Here is an 18,388-nt window from a genome sequence, read left to right on the forward strand (position 1 = left end):
CATACCATATGACGTCATGCTCAGTATATAAACTGGAGGAGGGGGCTGGCGAGCAGCGATTGCTGCTTGGGGTCTGGCTGGGCATCAGTCAGCAATTGTATCATGCATCACTTGCTTTGTATATTTTATTATTATTATTACTACTACTACTACTACTATTTTACTTCATTTTATTTCAATTATTAAACTGTCTTTATCTCAACCCACAAGTTTTCTCACTTTTCACTTCCGATTCTCTCCCCTATCCCACTGCGGGGGAGGGAATGTGAGTGAGCGGCTGTGTGGTGTTTAGTTGCTGGCTAGAGTTAAACCATGACAGTCCTTTTTGGTGCCCAACATGGGGCTCGAAGGGTTTGAGATAATAACAGATTAACCAGAGCGTATTAAGGAATTTATATCTGTTAACAGTTGCCAGTCACAATATTGATTCATCTGTTCTTGATATTAGTTTATCTGATTTGCACCATACTCTTGTTTTTGCTGTACATGTTAAAGATTGGTGTTAGTTTTTGCAGTCTGCTGCGCTCTGCAGCGATTAGTGATGTTTTGCCTGGGAGATTTGTTGTTAAAACACTGCCCTTGAACGTTATCTGGTATTTGGGTTTTGTACTGAAGCCATTCCTGTACTTTGGTACCACCTCATGGAGACAATTAACAATTATACCTCTTCCTCTGAGAGGTTTTTTATAGAGGAAATACAGAATAGTCCAAATCCTTCTGAAAGCTGGTTTTGCCATAAAACAAAGTAAGGTCAAGGGACCTGCACAGGAGATCCAGCTTTTAGGAATAAAATGGCAAGATGGACGTCATCAGATCCCACTGGATGTGATCAATAAAATAACAGCCATGACTCCACCAGCTAGCAAAAAGGAAACACAAGCCTTCTTAGGCGTTGTGGGCTTTTGGAGAATGCATATCCCAAATTACAGTCAGATTGTAAGCCCTCTGTATTAAGTGACCCAGAAGAAGAACAACTTCAAATGGGGCCCTGAGCAACAACAAGCCTTTGAACAAATTAAACAGGAGATGATAGTTCAGGCAGTAGCCCTTGGGCCAGTCTGGGCAGGACAAGATGTAAAGAATGTGCTCTACACCGCAGTCAGGGAGAATGGTCCTACCTGGAGCCTCTGGCAGAAAGCAGGGGAGACTCGAGGTCGACCCTTAGGGTTCTGGAGTCGGGGACACAGAGGATCTGAGGCCCGCTACACTCCAACTGAGAAGGAGATATTGGCAGCATATGAAGGGATTCGACCTGTTTCAGAAGTGGTTGGTACCGAAGCACAGCTCCTCCTGGCACCCCGACTGCTGGTGCTGGGCTGGATGTTCAAAGGGAGAGTCCCCTCTATACATTATGCAACCGATGTTACATTGTCCTGGTTTCGGTTGGGATAGGGTTAAATTTCTTCCTAGTGCTGTGTTTTGGATTTAGTATGAGAAGAGTGTTGATAACGCACTGATGTTTTCAGTTGTTGCTAAGTGCCCTCCTAGTCCAAGGACAGCTCCCGTGCCTACTGACTGAGCTAGGTACACAATATGGGAGGGAACATAATCAGGACAGCCAGCCCAGCTGGCTAACGGGGTATTCCATACCATGTGACGTCATGCTCAGTATATGAAGGGTAGGCGTGATCCAGGAAGTAGCGATGACTACTTGGTTATCGGTCAGCGTGGGTGGTGAGCAATTGCATTGTACATCACTCATTTTGTATATTCTATCATTATTACTATTATTTTCCCTTTTCTGTTTTATTAAACTGTCTTTATTTCAACCCATGAGTTTTTCTCACTCTTACCCTTCCGATTCTCTCCCCGTCCCACGGAGGCGGGGGGGAGTGAGCGAGCGGTTGCACGGTTTTTGGCTGCTTGCCAGATTAAACCACAACAGTCCTTTTTGGTACCCAACGTGGGGTTCGAAGGGTTGAGATTACGATAGATCTGACTAAAGAGTGTTAAGGCAAAATTGATATAAGCATTCATCATATTGATTGGTCACAATGTTGATTTATTGGCTCTCAAAGTTGTGGAGCAGGTATTGCAGCCACTCAAACCCCGGCAACTGTCACTACAGTTATTCCAACCCCTGCAACAGGCACTGCAGCTACCCAAACCCCAGTAACAGGTACTACAGCTGAACCGGAGGACCAACCCTGGTATCCATCGCCCCTGTACAGAAGAGGAAATCTTGGAAGCAGAAGTCAAGTTGTTTACAAAGGGATGATGGAAAAGCAAGGCCATCATGAGGAGGGCAGGAGGAAGAGGAAGAACTCATAAACGAGACGGAAACCACCTGATCCCTATCCCTGAGTGAGTTGAGAGATATGCGGAAAGATTTCAGCCGTCATCCAGGCGAGCATATTGTTACCTGGCTGCTCCGATGCTGGGATAATGGGGCCAGTAGCCTGGAATTAGAGGGGAAGGAAGCCAAACAGCTGGGATCCCTTTCTAGGGAAGGAGGCATTGACAAAGCAATCGGAAAAGGGACACAGGCCCTCAGCCTCTGGAGGCGACTGCTGTCAGGGGTGAAGGAAAGGTATCCCTTCAAGGAAGATGTTATATATCGCCTAGGCAAATGGACCACTATGGAGAGAAGTATCCAGTACCTGAGGGAATTAGCCATGCTGGAGATTCTTTATAGTGACCTGGATGACGAGCAAGTACCCAAAGATCCAGATGAAGTCCAGTGCACGTGACCCGACCCATGTGGCGGAAGTTGGTACGGTGCACACCAGCCTCGTATGCCATTTCGTTGGCAGTACTGTCCTGGAAAGAGGAAGAAGCACCAACGGTGGATCACATTATTAGCAGACTCCAGGATTTCGAAGAAACTGTCTCCTCCTCCCTTGTCTCAGCTGTGGAGAAACTGTCCCGGGAGTTCCAGCAATTCAAAGAAGGTATGTCCTATTCTCCACCTGTACGGACCAGTATCTCAGCCATTAGGAGTCAGCATTTTTCTGCTCAAGAGAGAGGATATAGAAGTTACACACCACGGGGCACCCTGTGGTTTTACCTGTGTGACCATAGAGAGGACATGAGGCAGTGGAACGGAAAACCTACCTTCACCCTAGAGGCAGGGGTACGTGAGTTGCAAGGAAAAACAATCACACAAGGGGGTTCTCACAGGAAAAATGCTGCTCCAGTTTTCAGGAAAAACCTGTCTTACGACAGTCCAGTTTCCAGTGAACAGTTCCCCAGACAGAGTAGAAGGGCTGATCTTACTTTGGATTGTAACGAAGGAGTTCTTGACTCACGTTTGCAAGAAGTGAGAGATGGATACTATGACCAGAACTAGAGGGGCCCTGCCACCAGCCAGGTGGAGGAAAGGGACAAGGTTTACTGGACTGTGTGGATTCAATGGTCTGGCACATCAGACCACAGGAGTATAACGTTCTAGTAGACCATGGTGCACAGTGTACCCTAATGCCATCAAGCTATACAGGGGCAGAACTCATTTGTACTTCTGGAGTGACAGGGGGATCCCAAGAGTTAACTGTATTGGAGGCCGAAGTGAGCCTGACCGGGCATGAGTGGCAGAAGCACCCCATTGTGACTGGCCTAGAGACTCCGTGCATCTTTGGCATAGACCACCTCAGGAGAGGTTATTTCAAAGACCCAAAGGGGTACCGGTGGGCTTTTGGTATAGCTGCCTTGGAGACGGAGGAAATTAAACAGCTGTCCACCTTGCCTGGTCTCTCGGAGGACCCTTCTGTCGTGGGGTTGCTGAGGGTTGAAGAACAGCAGGTACCAATCGCTATCACAACAGTGCACCAGCGACAATATCGTACCAACCGAGACTCCCTGATCCCCATCCATGAGCTGATTCATCGACTGGAGAGCCAAGGAGTGATCAGCAAGACTCACTCACCCTTTAGCAGTCCCATATGGCCAGTGAGAAAGTCCAATGGAAAGTGGAGACTAACAGTAGACTACTGTGGCCTGAACAAAGTCACGCCGCCACTGAGTGCTGCCGTGCCAGACATGTTGGAACTTCAATACGAACTGGAATCAAAGGCAGCCAAGTGGTACGCCACCATTGATATCGCTAATGCATTCTTCTCAATCCCTTTGGCGGCAGAGTGCAGGCCACAGTTTGCTTTCACTTGGAGGGGCGTCCAGTGCACCTGGAACCGACTGCCCCAGGGGTGGAAACACAGCCCTACCATTTGCCATGGACTGATCCACACCGCACTGGAAGAGGGTGAGGCTCCAGAACATCTGCAATACATTGATGACATCATTGTATGGGGCAACACAGCAGAAGAAGTTTTTGAGAAAGGGGAGAGAATAATTCAAAGGAAACACAAGCTTTCTTAGGCGTTGTGGGCTTTTGGAGAATGCATATTCCAGATTACAGCCTGATTATAAGCCCTCTCTATCAAGTGACTCAAGCTGCTTCAGAAGTGGTTGGTACTGAAGCACAGCTCCTCCTGGCACCCCGACTGCCGGTGCTGGGCTGGATGTTCAAAGGGAGCGTCCCCTCTACACGTCATGCAACCGATGCTACGTGGAGTAAGTGGGTCGCACTGATCACACAACGAGCCCGAATAGGAAACCCCAGTCGCCCAGGAATCTTGGAAGTGATCTTGAACTGGCCAGAAGGCAAAGATTTTGGAATATCCCCAGAGGAGGAGATGACACGTGCTGAAGAGGCCCCACTGTATAACAAACTACCAGAAAAAGAGAAGCAATATGCCCTGTTCACTGATGGGTCCTGTCGTATTGTTGGGAAGCATCGGAGGTGGAAAGCTGCTGTATGGAGTCCTATACGCCAAGTTGCAGAAACTGCTGAAGGAGAAGGTGAATTGAGCCAGTTTGCAGAGGTGAAAGCCATCCAGCTGGCCTTGGACATTTCCGAACGAGAAAAATGGCCAGTACTTTATCTCTATACTGACTCATGGATGGTGGCAAATGCTCTGTGGGGGTGGTTGCAGCAGTGGAAGCAGAACAACTGGCAGCGCAGAGGTAAACCCATCTGGGCTGCCGCATTGTGGCAAGGTATTGCTGCCCGAGTAGAGAACCTGGTTGTAAAAGTACGTCAGGTAGATGCTCATGTACCCAAGAGTCGGGCCACAGAAGAACATCAAAACAACCAGCAGGTGGACCAGGCTGCTAAGATTGAAGTGGCTCAGGTGGATCTGGACTGGCAACATAAGGGTGAATTATTTATAGCTCAGTGGGCCCATGACGCCTCAGGCCATCAAGGAAGAGATGCAACATACAGATGGGCTCGTGATCGAGGGGTGGACTTAACCACGGACGCTATTGCACAGGTTATCCATGAATGTGAAACATGAGCTGCAATCAAGCAAGCCAAGCGAGTAAAGCCTCTCTGGTATGGAGGACGATGGCTGAAATAACAATATGGGACAGCTTGGTAGATTGATTATATCACACTCCCACAGACCCGCCACGGCAAACGCTATGTGCTCACCATGGTGGAAGCAACCACTGGATGGCTGGAAACATACCCTGTGTCCCATGCCACTGCCAGGAACACCATCCTGGGCCTTGAAAAACAAGTCTTATGGCGACATGGCACCCCAGAAAGAATTGAGTCAGACAAAGGGACTCATTTCTGAAACACCCTCATAGACACCTGTGCCAAAGAACATGGCACTGAGTGGGTATATCACATCCCCTACCATGCACCAGCCTCTGGGAAAATCAAATGGTACAATGGACTGTTAAAGACTACACTGAGAGCAATAGGTGGTGGAACATTCAAACTTTGGGATACACATCTAGGAAAGGCCACCTGATGAGTCAACACTAGGGGATCTGTCAATCGAGCCGGCCCTACCCAATCTAAGCTTTTATGTACTGCAGAGGTGGGTAAAGTCCCTGTCATGCACACAAAAAATATGCTAGGAAAGATGGTCTGGGTTACTCCCATCTTGGGCAAAGGAAAACCCATTCGTGGGATTGCTTTTGCTCAAGGATCTGGGTGCACTGTATGTAATGTGAAAAGATGGAGAAGTCCGATGTGTACTTCAGGGGGTTTTGATTTTGTGTGAAAATAGCCAATGAACTGAATTGTATGATGTTAATTGTTATATAATATTGTATGTCATCGCTTCTATGGTTGCTCTATGCCATATCAACAGTATTGCAGTAAAAATCACCCAGATTAACGAAGAATGAACTCTGATGAAACCGAGCAAAGTGCAACGGTGATAGAACCCGACAGGCGCAGGATAATTCCAGGAGCTGTTGCAGTGAAAGCATTTATTGGGGACTTTCGTGTTGTGTGTTTTCAGGGAGAAACATGAAGTGCTGTCAAGACCAGTGCTCTCACCAAAACCATAAACCATTTATCTCAGGTTTCTGGGATAACAACGCAATATGGGATATCTGCAGTTGTTGACATTCAGGTTGAACTTACTTATGCTGCCTAAATACATTTTCAAAATGTATTGCTTACTGTTGACTAGCATTATGAATTATACCCATACTGCTGAAGATGGCTTTTATTATGTGACAAAAAACTATTGTACATTGTGTTGTTTCCCTTGGGGTCCTGATACTAATACCACAATTCATAACATAATGCGGAGAGTATACTTATGCAGTCAAAGCACTTTAGTTAGAGGCACAGAACGAAAAGCAGTGCCATTTTGGTGACAATGCTTCAATTTAACACTGGTGTCTCTGGAAGAAGTCATGTGTGTCCCCATCCCCCCCCAACCTTGCAGTAAAAATAAATCCTAACAAAATCAAAATTTCATTTCATAGTTTATTTCCACATTTTTATTGCACTTCAGCAGTTTGAGTAAAGGAGAAATAAGCTTATTTTGGCAATAAACTGACTGCCTCCAGTAGCCAGTTAGGAAACCTAGGCACAACACTATGGTTAGTTGTATGTACAATTCATCATAATACAAAACTCGGGCTGGAAGGTAAACTTGTAGAACTAAAAATAATTTTTCAGTATCTAGCATACTTAAGAAGGAATTAAGACACTTCATATGCCATTGGCCAAAATGAGCAACATGTTTAATTATGAAAAAGTTTACAAAAAAAAAAATACATGAACCCCATCTCCCTGCCCCCTTACATTACAGCATCTTCACAGTAATTGTCAAAAGCATTCTAAAGAAAAGTTCAAACATAAAGTGGGATGAAGGAATAAATGTTTGACTTGTCAGGAAGTATCTAATTATATATGCTGCTGGTGAAGAGCTTGATGCTGGAGACTGTACAGACAGTATCACCATTGAAGTTATCCAGAGGTTTGTCTGTGTAAGATCAGGAGAAATCTGTACCTTGATTTTTAAATCCTGTCTGTTGGAGTTAAGCCACTGCCATCAATGGCGGCATGAAAGTTGCACTGTACCTTCAGGAAGAGGCAATGTTCTTAATTCAATCTAGTTATTGGAAGCTGACAATATTTCACACTTCAACTCAGATCTATAATCAAGTACAGGAGCCAGAAACATGTTTGGCTTGCACTTCTATGCTACCTACAGGAGAGCCTGAATGTTTTTGATTGAAAGATTTTGTGCAGAGCAGGGGGGATTATTTCTGTTAACAGTTTCAAATGGAGGTAAGCAAGTCTAACCCTTGCATTTCTCCTAGAGAATAGTTAAGCATGTTTTGAAATATCCGGTCTTAGTGATTCACATTCAGTGTAGATGACATAGAAGACTAGTTAGTATTGGATAAGGTCCTGAAACATAACAGATTCTGTATGAATGTGTGCAATGTGATTTTACATATTTAAGCACTTACTCTGTATGCCAGATTAAGCTGCTTGCATTGCTTTTGTTCTGGGCACATATTTTAAAGCCTTGATTATATACAGGAAACCTAGGAAATAAAATGTTCTGTGGTTCAGCTACAGCAGAAGCAGCAGTACACTCTGTACCAGGGCTGTTGACTCCTGACAATGCTTTTAAGTGCCGTGCCACTGTTCTGAGCAGATTGGGCAGGATAAATTAAATGATACAGTGCTTTAAATGTCAGTTGAAGAAAGCATTGCATATACCTTTTGGTTTGTAATGTTATTGTCACAGTCTGGGAGAAGTATTTATGTACAGAATTTTAATTTTTCTTGGTGTTCAGGATTCTGTATATTGGTGTCAGACTGAAACTCCATTTTGAGTGTGCATTTTGGTTTCTGCCATGTCTGTCTTCTGTTTTCATACTGAGCTAAACTTACAGAAGGTGCCAGGACAAAATCTTGTACCTGGCATGGAGCTAGCGGTAGGGGATGTCTAATTTTAACTGTCTATTCAAATGAAATATGCTTTGAAGAAAAAGATGGCTATTGCCCTTCCTAGTTCCTACATAAGGTAAAATTTCAGGTCTGAACTTGAAAATCAAGGTAAGCAGACAGTGTATCACCCAGCCGGAAGCTGTGATCTCTCATGTCTAGAGAATTTCTGATCAGCTTTGACAGGTCAACTGGAAAGTTTTCACATCCTTGTTTTAATAGGAAAATGAAGATATGCTTAGATGTATATGCATTCTATCTTTAGCTTAGTTTGATTAGTGTAGGTAACAGTTACACTGGACATTACTGACAGACTTCAGTTCGTGCTAGTGGTCAGAATTCATTGCATAATCACTGGAGAGCTGCTGCTGTGTACTGGTGAAGGGTAAGGCACCTTGTGACACTTCCTGTTTGATATTGACAGTGCTGTTGAGTGCTAATCTGTCCTTCAGGCACCCTTTTACTTCTCTTCATTGTTGTGGCTACAGAGATTACCTAAATTCCCTTATAGGAGAGAGATCCAGTGCTTTGAAGATTGAACTTTGTAGAGGGTCAAGGGCTCTGACTTAAAGGACAAGCACTCCGAGGATGATCAGAAGTAGTGTGTGAACTGAGGCAAGGAAATGCATTTGTATTTTTGCAAATCTTCTGAAAAGAAGTTGTTTTGGGATTTGTTGCAGACTTCTATGCTTATTTGCTTTCCCTTGATGCATACCTCCAAAAGATGTGTAAGAGGCAACTTTGGACAGTTAAATGCCTGAGCAGCAAAGGTGGTTGGGTTTTGGAGTTCTTGTGGATCTTTGACAGGTGGAGAGCTTGTGTCTAGGAATCAAAGACAGCAGAGAGGTTGCAGCCTGTTGAGGTTGATGGAAACTAATTACACATGAGCCTCTGATGGAATTGTAGTAACACTGGTAATGCTCACCACAAATACATTTGCAAGCATTCTGGCGTGGTTTTGGGAGGAGAAAAATTATTGTGCTCTGACGGATTTTTGTTCTTGTCTTTTTTAAATAAAGGTCAAACAATCTGAAAATACTTACTCCCTCAATGTTCAGAGAAATGCAACAGCATGCCAGAGTGAAACTGTAGGAAAGAATTTTAAAAAGAAATCACTGAATGCCCTGAGTTTCCTGGTTATAGAAATCCCTGGGGGGGGGTGGGAGTGGGGGGAAAAGAACATCACATGGACAAAATTATCCAGTCCTTTGATATACATGGAAGAAAACGAAAATATTCTGGTTGTTTTAGATTCCTGTCATTGTTCCCTTTTAAGGTATTGATTAGACGAAAACATCTGTGGTTGTTATGTAAGAGAGCTGGGGAAGCTGTCTGTCAGGCGACATGCTGTTGAACAACAGAAGTGGTCTGACTAATGAATAATTGAAATGTATACTCCTGACTGTTGCAGAATGACCTTTGATTGGAGGCCTGACAAAAACTCTAAATAACAAAATTGGGTATGTTCTTATAAAATAATATAGTTCTTATGTCATCTGGCTTGCCTGTGACTATTGTTGCCATGTTTATTTTAAGATATGCTCATAGTGATATGATCCTCAGTTTTGCTTTTCAATTTTACCCCCTTTGGCTTTTATGCTGACTGCTGATCCATCAGCAGGCCCTGTTTGAGTTTTCTGGCTCTTCTGATGAGGAAACTCAGGCACATTGACATCACCTGGGTCACTAATAAGACTCAGAAGGATCCAGCCAGACTTTGGTTTTTGTCACTGCTGGTCCATGCCTGCCCCTCCCCACAAAGGAGGATGTCTCCTCCTTTTAGCTTCCTATTTGAAAAAGCTGTTTGTGTATGTAGCTAAGCAGTCATCTGATTTCTTGTGCAATGGATGTGTCTTAAGATGTTCAGAGAGGAGTTATGCATAGCAGTGACAAAAATGCAGGTCTGTCTTTCATCTGACTAGGGCATGTGCAACTTTACGGCTGACTGGTTTTAACATAATAGGCAAATGGTGTAAATTTTGAAATGGGGAAAGAATCCCACAGAAAAGGATTTACACCTCAGGTTGTGGCTGGCCTTTTAGGGCAGCATACCAAACCTACCCATATGTAAGGACCTTCAGGGTCTGTTTTAAACATGTCCAAGACCCGAGTGTGTTGTATGCTGCTGGAGTTGTGTCTCAGAGGCTCCTTCTGAATCCAGTGAGCCTTGGGAATGAGCATAACCTTTCGCATGGTGGGATTCCAGAGCCCATCCTCAACATCTGCAGTGATTAGGGAAAGCATAAACACAAAGTGCACAACCTTCCTGAAAGCCTTCTGATCTGTTGGATCAGAAACATTGTCCAGTGAGTTATGCATGTGAGTACTCATATTAGCTGGGAGGGAGGGGAAGCTGAGGAGGCTGTTTCAAACATCATGCTAATTTCTGGTACTTGAAAGGCCAGAGAAAGCCTGTTTTCCAGAACATAACGTCTTTCAGTGAGCAGAACCTTATATTAGTTGAGTCTTCGGATCTCCCACCTTCTTCCAGCCTGGGACATCCTGGGGAAAGTGGGGTCCTGGCAGTCTATAGGATTGTTCTATCCTCTTACTAGATGGCAGCAGTGGTCAGGTACAACGGGCAGGAATTTCTGCTTGGCAATTAGGATTGGTAACAACATACATGATCACTATTGAGCAGTAATTTTCTAAGAAATGTGGTAAGACATGGTATCCTTTACAATTTTTTTCATATCAGAAGAATCTATTGCTTAATTTTTCTTCTACTTAACTATTAATTGATCCTGAGTAATTCTCTAAAAAGACACCAACCTACCTACATTTTCATAGCGGAATTGTCTTTTAATGTATTCTGAATCTTTTATCTTTGAGTAACAGTGGTATTCAATGGTCATGTAAGAAGTATGCATTTACTTTGAATGGATAAATTCCAACAACCTTTCTTCAGTAAAACAGTACATTTCAAATATTGGCTACTATATGTGTATAAGTGTGTCTTGAGGACATACATAAAGCTAAGTAGTCTCATGCGTCAGAGTGAAACAAGCTCTACATGTTTCAGAATTTTCAAAGGCATTATCAGTTCTGTGACAAGAAAGTGGTTTTTAATAACACAAGTATATTTACTGGGAATTGTCTAGAGGGAGAACTTGAATTTTTATTAATTTGAGGTAAACTGTTTTCACTTCCTTTGTATTTGCTATAGCAGCTGAAGAATGATAGCATATATTTTATGTATATAAAATGTAGGCATATGCCTGTGCACTTGTCCATATATTTTGAAAGACTGACTAAAAATTAGGAAGGATAAGCACATGAAAAAGTGGAGACAGCAAGACTTTTTTTTATTTATGTTGCGGTAAAATTGTCATTGTCCTCCATAGACTGTGAGTGTGTTTAAAGTATGTATTTCAGAGCTGCCTTCCTGGAAAGAGGAAAGAGCATGATACATATCAGTTACCTCACTTATTTTCAAATGTTTCCAGATTAGCTAATCATGTAGGCTCTGTATGATGAGTGGAGAGTAAGAGAAACATCTGATTGAAGGTGATTCATTCTGTTCTTTGATAGGTATTTAAAGATTAGTAAGTTAGGTGAGATGAATTTTGCCCAAATAGTAGAAGTGATCAAACGAGATCTATGGGTAGTAGTATTTGTTTAGTCCTTTATAAAGACTACTTTTTACTCTTACATCTGTAGTATGTCACTAGAGTTGGAAGCTTGCAGGAAAACAGAAATGGTGCCTTTGTGTTTGAAATAAAATAATATGATGTGAGTTAGCCCTAAGCTAGTATTTTAAATAAACCAGGATGTTGAGTAAATTTCAGACCTATTGTGTTATTCTGGTTAAGACATGCAGTAAAAATATTTAAGTATTGCACTGGCACAGACACTGGGATGCTTAGACATCTTTTTCTGTATAAATGTGTCTGGTTTTATGTGTCAAAATGGTTACCCCTTTTTCTTTTAAGACTTGTTCTTTACCAATCTCTTAGTATGTCTTTGGGAAATGTTTTGATATTGTGATTTAGTAAAATACCCAAGGTGGTTGGTCATGTCTCATATGTATGTGATGTCACACTGATAATACTGGCTATAAATATTACACTTCCTTCCTAAGTAGAAATTACTACCTCTGTAAGTCTAGAAATGCCTGTAATGCTACAAAATGGAGCAATTACTCTGCATTCAAGCCCCTCTTGCATTGAGGTAGAGATAGTATTCAGACTTTCCTATCAGAAAATGACAGGTGAAAATTCTCTTAGGATCCTTGGCAGATTGCTTGCATGCCACTTGTTGGATGAGGGAGCATGCCATGCTTATAGCTACTCCAAAGGCTGCTCTGAAGAGCTGAGGAAGGAATGTTTTTTAAGTGTTTCTCCCCTTCTCCTTTTCCATTGCATTCATGGTATACTGTTCACATGACAGGCTAACATATGGATTTTGGCAGGGTAGCATACATATTTTGACATATCTGACACAGTGCTTAGCCTCTTCAGTCACATTACTTGTTGGTATTTATTTCTACCTTCTTTCTTGTTAAATTTATTAGATCAGTACTGAAAGCAATAACCAAGCTGCCAGTGAATAGTGCTGCATAAAAATAGTGACTCAAAGCTGAGGTAAAACTTAATGACCCTTTGTTGGCTCATTATGCTTGGATTGTTGTTTCTCATACCCCCCGCAATATATGAAAGACCAGTTCTAAGGGCTCAAAGGCTGACAATATGAATTTTGTCAATTACTTGATATTAAACATTATTTCAATGTCCTCCAGAGAACAAATTCTGAAAGGATTTTAGCAAACTCTGTTTTTCTATCAGTACTTTTATGATTAGGTTTTATTAATGAAAAAGAACTTTAAATTATTCCTGTTAGGTACGAAGGATCACCATGTGAAGGTTTGGTTTCTGAGATGCATCTCAAGTGATAGACAAACTGTTGATTAACTTCTGTTATATGACTACATATATTCAAATATCTTACTTCAACTATATGAATTAATGAAACCTAGCAATATAATTACTGGGGGTGCTTTTATCACAGTAGTCAGTATATGAGCCTTTGATTAATAAAAGAATTCTCCTTCTGCCCATTTCTGGAAAATGGGGAGAGAAGAGGGCAAAAAATTAAGGACAAAATCAGAAATGTTCCATGGAAAACGGATGCTTTAAGAAAATGTTCATTTGAAACCCAAACCAGCAACATATTTGACCCATGATCTGTGCAATACAGTTATCTAGCAAATAAAATGTATTTTCATATTTTTAGCTACTTGGAAAATTCAGGAAGGACTTTGACTCTCTGTTTAACATCATGGTGGATCAATGTAAGTGTGAACGAAAGCATTCACTGGTGTGTAATTGGGAATGAGGTTTTCATGAAGATTTGCAGTGCAGTGAAACTCACTGTGGGATCCAAAATAGCATTTGGGTGGGATTGTAACAACTGTAAAGATTTTATCATAATAAATAAAGCAAGGTATAGGCAAGGAAGAACGCTGTTCAAGCACGTACAGAAACTGTTGTTCCTGTTGCTCAGATAAAAAGTGCAACTTGACTTGGGTAATTCTCTACATGACTCAGAATGAAGAAAGCAGAATGCTGCAGTAATACTTGCATCGATTATTTTTTTGTGAGGCCTGATCTGGGTAAGTTCATACTTCTCTTATGCCCCATGTGTGAGACTTTCTTAAGATGAAATGGCTATAAAAATAACACATACTAAGCTGTTTATCATTTGCATTTAAAAAGAAAAAAAAGCAGGAGGACCTATTTCATCTGGGTGATGAAGTACCCATATATGAATAAAAACAAAGTAGCACTGGTAACTCTTACAGCAGCTCTTCTGTACCTTTGTGCCATAGTACCACGTATCAGGTTTTATATGGTTTGCTTTTCACATGCTATTCTTTCTCTGTTACATGCAGTAGCTTTGCTGTTGTGAGTGGTTATAAAAGGGTGTCCTGACCTCTTCCTTCTTGCCTTGATGTTTTCCTAGTTATTGATTTTTTGCTTGTTACTTTTATTATTATTTACCTTTGCTTGTTACCTTTGTTCAATGAAACATTTTCATCAGCCAGATCAAGATGTAAGTCTATAAAGGGTATATCTGAAATTTGGTAGCTGCATAATAGAACCTGAAACCCAGAGACAACAATCTCACATATACTCAAGAGCAGCTTTTTTACAAAAAAGGACAACTTGCAATGCTTTTGTCAGATCTTAGGTGGTTTTCCTGGTAACTCTTAAGTTCTTGGGAAGAAGTTTTGTAGGCAGTTGTCTCCTTTCTATGTGAAGGCAGTATTTGTAGTGTCTATGTGCTGTTGCTTGTAAGTGTGGTAATGTCAGACATTGGAAAACAGTGCTGTGTGTTACTGTCTGCAGTGAACTGTACTTCTCTCTAATTCTTCACTTGTGAAGATAATTTCTTATTTGTGTATGCAGCCTTGATATTCCTGAATATTTTCACTGATTTCTGTGGCACTCCTGTACTGTGGAATATCTTTTCAAACTGTCAATAGATACTAATAGATGTAAACAAAGCCTGACATTTTGTATATTCTATTTCAAGGCTTAATGAAAAATACCTGTTTCTACTGTGTCCTGGATGTTATTTTGGACATCTCACATCCTTCTACAAGGAAGCATTTACACTTGAATATCAGAAGCACCCATATCTGAATCCCAGAACTTTGCATGAGCTGTTCTTTCCATCCTGTATGGTATCAAGTTGTAATCAAAGAGGATTTTTGTTAGTTTATCTATTTCTAGCTTTCTTTATTACACTGTGTATTGTGCAAAACCCTGTGTGACAAGTAACTTCCCCAGGCATGTGTTTGGATACTCACTGAGACACAGCCTGCGAAGCAGGAACTGAGTCCTGTGGTTTCGAGTTCACAGAATGACAAAATGGTTGAGATTGGAAGACACCTCTGGAGGTCATCTAGTTGGCTCACGCAAGGCCACCTAGAACCACAATGCCCAGGACCATGTCCAGATGGCTTTTGAATATCTCCAAGATAGGAGAATCCACAACCTCCCTGGGCAATCTGTGCCAGTGCTCAGTCACCCTCACAGTAAAAAAAGTGTTTCCTTATGTTCAGGTGGAACCTTTTGTCTTTCAGTGTGCCCATTGCTTCTTGTCCTGTTACTGGGCACCACTGAGAAGAGCCTGGCTGTGTCATCTTTATTACCCTCCCTACAGGTGTTTGTATCCATTGAGATCCCCCCTGAGCTTTTACTTCTCCATGCTGAATAGTTCCAGCTCTCTCAGCCTTTACCCATAGGAGAGATGCTTCAGTCCTTTAATCTTCTTAACCACCCTTCACTGGACTCTCTCCAGTATGTCCATATCTCTCTTTCAGTGGAGAGCCCAGAACTGCACCCAGCACTCCAGATGTGGCCTTACCACAAGTGCTGAGTAGAGGGGAAGGACCACCTCCCTCAACCTGCTGGCAACACTCCTCCTAATGCAGCCTAGGATATCATTAACCTTCTTTGCTGCAAGGGCACATTTCTGGATCATGTTCAGCTTGGTGTCCACCAGGACCTCCAGGGCAAATCTGCTTTCCAGCTGGGTGACTGCCAGCCATATACTGGTGCCTGGGGTTGTTCCCCCCCAAGGGCAGGACTTTGCACTTGCCCTTGTTGAACTTCACGAGGTTCCTGTCAGCCCATTTCTCCAGCCTGCTGAGATCCCTTTGGATGGCAGCACAACCATCTGGTATATCAACCACTCAAAGTGGGAATTGAGGAGACTCGAACCATTTTAGAACCTGAAATGAAAACACATAATGTCTTGCCCAGAAATCTGTTAACTGTCACAGCACCTTGTCAGAGTGCATTGAGTAGACTTGGCTCAGAAAGAAATGGGTCCAGTCTTTCAAGTACAGATATCCAAATCCTCAGCTCCCAAATTAATCACTTATTTTCAAAAATGCAGGAATGCAGCCCCAATGATTTCTGAGACTTGCTGGTTTATACCACAGGGAAATAAGTCATTTGATTTATGTATTTGGGAACAGTTTTAGTTGTCAGGAAGCTAGGAAGTTTTGAAGTCCTATCCACAAACTGGAAGCAAAAAAAATACCTGCCTGCTCATACTCAGTGTCATAATTCTGTTTGTGGGCAATTGTTACAGGTTATGAACACAGTTTTCGCTCTGGTTTTATTTTTTGGATTATGCTGATAATTATTTACATAGCATTGTAACGTGTATGAGTCTTTAAAATAATTAGAGTGGGAGACAGGAAGGAAAAAAGCAGAAAGTGTTTCAAGCAACTTACAAGTAACCCCAAAGCTCAAAAGAGTAGGAGTAAGTTCAATAAAGAACAGATGCAGAATGACTGTTAATGCTGGATTGTTTGTTATAACAGATGGATTTTGAAGAGAGAAGGGAGTGTGAGGCTGCTGGCACAATTTCTTTGGCAGGCAATTTGGAATTAAGGCCTAGATGGTGTCTGGCCAGTAGGAGATTGTCCAGGGACATTCACATGAATAAAAACCTTGTCTTCTTTTCGGGTTTATCCTGGTTGGTCAAGGGAGAAAAATGATCATAATCCCTATGATTTGAGCTGTGGGAACATAAATTACTTACAGAAGAGACGAGAAAAGAAAGCAAAATAGCCTGGTCATGATTTTTTACTCTTTAAGAACAAGATCACTGTATCAGTGAGGGACGTCTTGCTGTTTATAAGAAACACTGGGCTGAGTCAAGTAACTGATGTGGTGCACTGTATACCTGAATGTAAAATACTCCAGCAGCCATTTGTACCCTTGCTTGTTCAGATGCAAAGTTCAAGGTAGAAAGAATTGGTAGAAACATCTGTATACTGAAATTTAAAACTAAAGTTCTTTGAGTTCCATGTAAAGAAAATTTGGTTACAGATTTGATTGTAACAGTAAAGGGTAAAAATTTTAATTCATTTAAATCTACAGATATGCAAGAGTAGAAAAGATCAATTTTTTGTCTCAGATGCATTAGTCTGTTGGAAATTTAACTTCTGAGAGCAAGATTTGATATACTTTGGAAAAAATGTTGACAGTGAGGTTTCATAAAATCAGATGTTAATTCTATTATTAAAGATATTAATCTCTGTCTAAAACTTTTAAAAATTCATGGAGACCAATTTAAATATTTAATTTAGTGACATTGACCCAACCTTATAAAAGTACACAAAGCTATTTAGTTCTTGTAAATAAGGAACTTGCTCGCACATAAGACTCTAAAGCTCACTAACTCTGAAGGAAGCCATATTGAATAGGATGTAAGGGTTAGAATGAAGTAAATTGAAATTAGTGAACTTGTTGATCTAAATGCAGTGAATACTAAGTCTCTTAATGAATCATATTTTATCATAGTTTTGCCTCACTTTAGACAACCTTATCTTTGTCCTTAGAAACATGTCATGCATACTTTAATTTTTGGCATGACTACTCCCTGTTAATCACACTAGTGCAGTATCTGGCAATCTACCACTGGGGCTGCTTCTTGCCATTTGCAAAAATTGACTTTGTGTCTACAGCAGTGGTTCAAGATGATTCTTTCCCTTTTCTTTGTTAATCAGAGAGTAAACATGTAGTTAGAAATGGGAAAGATCGTACCTCCAGTGATATTGCCCTTTGAAATTTATCTTTTTCAGGGAAAAGTATATTCTTCCTAAGGCCCTTCTTGGAGGCATTGTCAGTCACTGTGAAGCTTTCCCCCAGCTGTATGCCTGGTCAGAATGGAGAGAAAGAGCTTATTCCTCATTGCTCTTATTACTGGTGTTTAACAGCTTCCTGTAAGGATTTTTTTCTTTATCTCTTAGGGCTGCTGCTGTTTGCTCTAGGCAATTCCAGGCTCCATTGGGAATCTAGTGGCAGGCTTTTCCATTAGCTCTTCATGGCTACAGAATATTGTCAAAAAGAGCTGTAGCCAGCAAGGCAAGTATGTTATATGCTGTCCTTGATGCACAGAGGGACAGTGACGCACTTGAGTCCTTGCAGCTAGGCTTCACCTTCTTTCTTTCTTTCTCTTGCCTAATGTGAGGAATCCTAGAGAGATGACTTCTGTTCTCACTCAGCTGAACTCTGCTACATCTCAGAAATCTTTCTCTCCTGAGACTGCAGGTATTCCAGCCAGGCCAGCATATAGCTGTTACTGTGTCCTAGGCAAGACAAAACATTACTAGTTTTCTTTTTCATTGGCTACCTGCAGATGAATGGGTGTTTTCTT

This window comes from Calonectris borealis, chromosome 1, assembly GCF_964195595.1.
Source record: "Calonectris borealis chromosome 1, bCalBor7.hap1.2, whole genome shotgun sequence".
Lineage (NCBI taxonomy): Eukaryota > Metazoa > Chordata > Aves > Procellariiformes > Procellariidae > Calonectris > Calonectris borealis.